We start from the raw sequence: 6000 nt of genomic DNA on the forward strand, positions 1-6000 counted from the left end.
CCCAGGCGATTCCCGTATGAAACTGGGAAAGACAGTTGCCTTTGCGTTGGCTTGTCTTGATGTAATTTATTGGAAAGGGCTTCAGGGTTTCTGTTTCAAGTTATATTGGGCAGGCCTCCCCGAGTGTGTGATGGGACACAGAGGGCTCGGTTCTGCTCTTGGGAACTTTGGATGGAAGCTCAGAAGATGCCACCACACTCTCGCCTTTTGTCTTTGGAAAGTAAACTCTGAATTAGTTAATATGTTTAAGTCTGCTGGTATCAAAGGTTTAACCGGCTAAATAATATGAGTCTTTTTTTTTTTTTTTGGTTTTTCGAGACAGGGTTTCTCTGTGGTTTTGGAGCCTGTCCTGGAACTAGCTCTTGTAGACCAGGCTGGTCTCGAACTCACAGAAATCCGCCTGCCTCTGCCTCCCGAGTGCTGGGATTAAAGGCGTGCGCCACCACCGCCCGGCCCGGCTAAATAATAACAGAGGCTGGGGGACTGCCTAGCAGGACCCAACAGAAAACCATCACTGCTTTCCTAACTCAACAGAGATGGGAAACTTTCTAGTTGATACACACCACAGACAAATATTGGGGTTTGTACCTAGCTTCTCAGTGCAAGTTTTCCCTTTCTCCCTTCCTTCCTTTGTTCCTTTGTTTCTTCCTCCCTCCCTCCCTCCCTTCCTTCCTTCCTTCCTTCCTTCGTTCCTCCCTTCCTCCCTTTGTTCCTTCCTTCCTTTGTTCCTTCCTTCCTTTTTTTTGCAGGACACCTGACTGAGCCAGAGAGATAGGGAGATATAGGGGCCCAGTTTGTAGGACTGTAGATCTGCTCTCTCTGTTCTTTGCTCAATTTGGATGGTTTATTCTTCTGATCTTCTTTGGCGGGAAGACTCTGTTGCTCTACAAAGTGTGAGGAGTGCTGGTTTGACTAGAGGTCTGCAGCCTCACTGGGACCCTAGAAATCTAGTTAATTCTCCTGTCAGTCCACAGAGCAAACCTGGAACCCTGAGACACTGAGGTTTCTACAAGGTTTTGTGCCGCCGCTCAGCCCTCAAGTGCTCCTGAGGCCATCGTCAACCACCCCTCTAATTCTTCCTCAGCTCTGCCCTCTTAAAAGTTTCCCATGATTCTCCAAATGCCTGGCACCTAGTCAGACCGCCAAGCACCTGCCTCAAAGGCAGAGGGCCAGTGACAGCTTGGGTCATTCCTTCTCCAGCTGTGTGGCCTTGTGGTGGTTTGTCCAAGTGGATCTAAGCTTCTTGGTGCCCTTGTGCAGAGGGAGTCATCTCTGCAGACTGTTCCTGGCTCTGAACCAGAGAAACAGCTATAAACAGTATCTTGTATTCATTTGTCATACAGTTTCTTTCTCCAATGTAAAGATCAATGTCCTGTCATTAAGCTCCACCCTCCGATCCCCCACCCCCTTCACCCCTCCATCCCCTCTAGTTACTTGGCTTCTGTGATCACATACTGGTATGATCGCGCTCTTTTAAATCCACACCTTTTTTTATTCCTTTGATCCTTTAAGAGGGTCTTCAGAAAAAAGCAAAGGCAGGAGTGTGTGCTGAATCAATTGTTTTCCTAAAAATTGTGTGTACTTTTTCTTTCTTTCTTTGTTTGTTTTTGAGACAGAGTTTCTCTGTGTAACAACCCTGGCTGTCCTGGAACTCACAGAGATCTACCTGCCTCTGCCTCTTGAGCGTTGGAATTAAAGATGTGCGTCCTACCACCCAGCAACTATTTTTTTAATAAATTTTTTTAAAGTCATTATGCATTTATCAGCAGTTGCAAAAGTAGAGAGATATCCCAGAAGCCTCAGGTGATTTCCGCTGAAGGTAAATTCTTCCTTTGTTGCAGGTAGTATACACCAGTTCAGGAGACTGATGAGGGTGTAATTCATGAGCAGAGTCAGATGTCAGAGGGCTTTCAGGGGTAAGGTTCTGTGTTGTCTGAGAACGTGTGGATTCTTGGAACCAGTTAGGACGCTGAACTCTTTTGTCCTTCTGTGTCATCGTCATGCCTGTCCCTCCCGTCACGTGCAACTTCCAGAACTCCTGATCCACTCTTCGATGCTGTCATTTTGTCACTTTTGAGACTTTTACAAATAGAATCATATAATATGTAAATATTTGACAAGGTTTTTGATCTTCCCCTCTCGACACAATTCCTTCCAGGCCCACCTGTGCTGTTTTCTGTCTAAGTAGTGGCAGCGGAGTGGTATTCCATGGTCTTTGTTACTGTGGGAAACCTTGTTTAAGCCTTTCCCCTAAGGAGGACCATTTGAATGGCTTCCAGTTTGAGGGAGTGATAGGTACACACTTTGAATTTCTGACAGATAAACACTTAAACAGAAAAAGCAAAACAGTGCAAATGTTGAGAATGATACCAATGTGTGTGTGTGTGTGTGTGTGTGTGAGTGTATGTGTGTATCTGTGTATGTATGTGTGTAATTATGTATGTATCTGTGTGTATATGTGAGTGTACTTGTGTGTGAACAGGCAAGAGTGTTTGGGATTGAACCTATGATCTCATGCATATTAAACATCCGCTTTCCCAGACACTTTTATTCTTCACAAGAGAGGGAAAACTTGCCTTCAGCATTACTGGTCACTGGTAGAGTCTTGCTTGCAGCCACCTTTGCTTATCTTTCAACTTGATCCATGACCTGCATCGGAGCACATGTGTATGGTAAGGCAGCAGGTCTGGTCTTGGTTCAGGTAATTACTTAGTGATTTCACAGTAAGAATAGACACAAAGTAAACAATAAAACATAAAAGGAAATATGCACATTTTCAAGTGTCAAAGGAAGGAGAGTTTAAGTTTTTAATTTCTGTTCTAAGAAAATACAACCCACTGCTCTAGTGTTTAAACTTAGATATGTTGGCTTTTGATGGGACTCTTATTTTAGAATGCCCATCCACGCCATAAAATATGTCAGAAATTATGTCTGTTTATCTGTGTACATATGGCATAAAGCCTAGGGTAGTGCTATCTTAGAGCCCTGGCTGTCGCTACCCCAGGTAGTTTTGATGTGGAACACGGTAGACTGGTGGTTAGCACCACCCTGCTGGAATGCTGTGCTCTGGCCACTCTAGTTAGTGTCTTTATGCTTTTGTGTGCATGAGAAGGAAGTACAGGGATCAATAATAATAATAAGTGCATGCTTATCATCCCAGGACTGAGGAGATGGAAGCAACAATCTCAGGAGTTTGAGGCTAGATTCAGAAATGTAATTAGTTTGAGGGGTGTGACTATGATGAAATATATTAATACATGTATGAAAATGTCAACATGAAACACATTGTGTTATGCCTAGCTAATATATAGAAACAACACTTCAAAATCGACCCTTAAGTTCATCTTTTACAGATTCAACAGAGCCTGTGACAGTTAGCACAGCTGACGTTAGGGGGCCAGACTGTAATGCCCATCTGTGGAGAGGAAGTCCCTGAAGTACCACGTTGAGTATGTGGGTTAACCATAGTCTGCGGCCCGCTTTCTCCACCTGTAAAATTAGAGAATGAAACAGCTCTCTTGAGTTTCTTCAAACCTTACATTTGCTTCCATTGTCAGTTTTGAACATGGAAAACAAAAGGTCCTGAGTTCAATTCCCAGCAACCACATGGTGGCTCACAACCATCTGTAATGGGGTCTGCTGCCCTCTTCTGGCCTGGAGGCATACACACAAACAGAATATTGTATACATAATAAATAAAGAAATATTAAAAAAAAAAAAATTTAAAAAAAAAAATAAAAAAAAATAAAATGACCTGTAATGATTCCAGTGTGCTTTCTTTTCTTTCAAAAAATCTGGAATGGTTGTTTATTAACATAATTTCACTATTAAATTTTAAAAAGTGAGCTTCATGGCTAACGGAGGAACTATGAACAGCTGATGGCTGTTAGAGAAGGGAGGGTGAGTTTTCTTGAGGGTTTAGCCCCCAGCAGGTTGGCTCCTGTAGATGGCTCCACACTCACTGGTACATGGGCAGCATAAAGTGGACTCAGTGGGTTATTTTTTAAAGGGGGGGCACAAGATTGGGAGTAGGGAGTTTATTGGAAGGCGTTAGGAGTAGTAGTGGGGAGTTAATAGGGTCAAAAGACATTTTAGGCATAAAATATATTTAAAACGTTATGGAAACCTGAAAGAAAACAGAGAAAGGGGTTGTTGTCACATCTTAACTTCTGGGGTTTGAACATTGGACAGTGTGGTCTCCTGAGCTTGAGCAGAGACAGGATGATGATGAGGTCAGCTCACTTGTATACGCCAGAGCCACAGCCGACAGAACTGGACTTGTTTTGAAATCGGGATGCACTCTGTACTGGACTACAGATCGCACAGCTGCTCACAGCCTACATGGACCTTAAGAGAGTGGGTTCCTTTAGATTTCTACTTAGCATATACAAGAGCACATGTTTCAAAACCCTTCCTGGGTAAATGCCATAACTCGAAATCACAGTTACCTATCTAATCAGAGTCATTCCAGCTAGAAGGATTTACAAAATGTGTAACAAATTCTTAGATAATGGTACAAGGTTGGCATTCCGTTAGAACAGCCAGGATCATTTTGTTCTGAGCAGAATAAAAAGCGCCTTTATCTTTTCTGCAAGGAGTTGGCAGTTTGCTCAAGGACATTTCTCAATTTTGAAATGCAAATGTAAGAGCATATTGCTTGCTTTCCAAAGAAAACACATTTTCCTCTTCGGGTCTGAATAGTCCCCGACAGGGGTGCTGTTGGTCATTCGTGAAGAATCTGAGGTGGAAACCCGGTCACAGTCTAGAGATGACTAAGGAAAGCACTTTGTTGAGCCCTGCAGAGAGGTAAGGACACCTCCTGACCTCCCAGCCCAGGGGAAGAAGTTGGTGGAGTTCCAGTGAGATGGAAGAGCCCCTGTCACTCTTCCCAACACAATGCCCGTTTCTCTGCCGGTGCCATTGGCTTGCCGTTCGCAGTCCTGTCCACTCTCTGGCTTACCAGCCTGCAGCAGCTGGAGATAGTGATTTCTCACTCCTCTGTAGACTTCAAAGTCTGGGCTTGAAGGCCATTGTCTTCTTGAAGAGTCCTTAAGGGACTAATCTCTCTTTTGGAAGAAAATGATGACAATGAGATGAGTTTCTAGAATCTTCTTAGTCTTTGACACATTTTAAAGCATCAAAGAGATCCTGGGTCATGGTCCCGCTTTTGTTTCTTAGATTAATTAAATGCCTTTCCCTTACTCTAGGTTCCTGAAAGCTGTGTAAGCCATGCAAACAGCAGCAGGACTTAAAGGCTCAAGGAAGCTGAGTGGACCACTAGATCTTACCATGTTGTGCTTCTGGGTAGCAGAGCAAACCTCGGGAGTGCTGAGCGACCTCCATAAACACCAAGTGACCTCTGGGGTGACAGGAACCGTGGCCCTGACTGCACCATGAAGAGAAAACATCTGAGTCTTGGATCTGCTGGCACCTGGAAGATTGATCACCAGAGACACAGCTCTAACTACACCAATCAGAGGAAAAGATGGTAGACAAGGTAAGAACACACTCAGCACCACAAAAACAACAACAACAACAAAAAAAAACCCCATAACACCAACAAATGATGTGGGATTCCCCTCTGTGTAGGGTGTATGCAGGAAATAATAAAATTGAGAGCTGAAATCAACAAAATACAAAGAAAACAACACAAAGAATCAATGAGACAACGAGTTGGTTCTTTGAGAAAATCAACAAAATAGGCAAACCTTTATCCAAACTAACAAAAAGGCAGAGAGAGAATATCCTAATTAACAAAATCAGAAACGGAAAGGGGGACAGAACAACAGACACGGAGGAAGTCCAGAGAATCATTAGATCATATTTCAAAATCCTGTACTTGACAAATTGGAAAACTTAAAGGAAATGGACAATTTTCTGGATAAATATCACTTACCAAAATTAAATCAAGACCAGATAAGCAAATTAAATAGACCTATAACTGCTAAAGAAATAGAAACAGTCATCAAAAGTCTCCCAACCAGATGGTCTCAACTCAGA

The 6000-nt window shown here is 43.1% G+C and overlaps 1 long non-coding RNA gene across 1 annotated transcript in view; it reads left to right on the top strand.

The window, feature by feature from the left end:
- Positions 1-5267, top strand: part of LOC121442650 — a 49051-nt gene extending 43784 nt beyond the window's left edge. The window contains exon 3 of the long non-coding RNA XR_005973579.1: positions 5208-5267. This is a non-coding gene — a long non-coding RNA (uncharacterized LOC121442650). The remainder of the gene's footprint in view (positions 1-5207) is intronic.
- The last annotated feature ends 733 nt before the right edge of the window (positions 5268-6000 follow it).

The sequence above is a fragment of the Microtus oregoni genome, unplaced genomic scaffold, assembly GCF_018167655.1.
Source record: "Microtus oregoni isolate MIOR12 unplaced genomic scaffold, Mior012 000092F_ref0000046, whole genome shotgun sequence".
NCBI lineage: Eukaryota > Metazoa > Chordata > Mammalia > Rodentia > Cricetidae > Microtus > Microtus oregoni.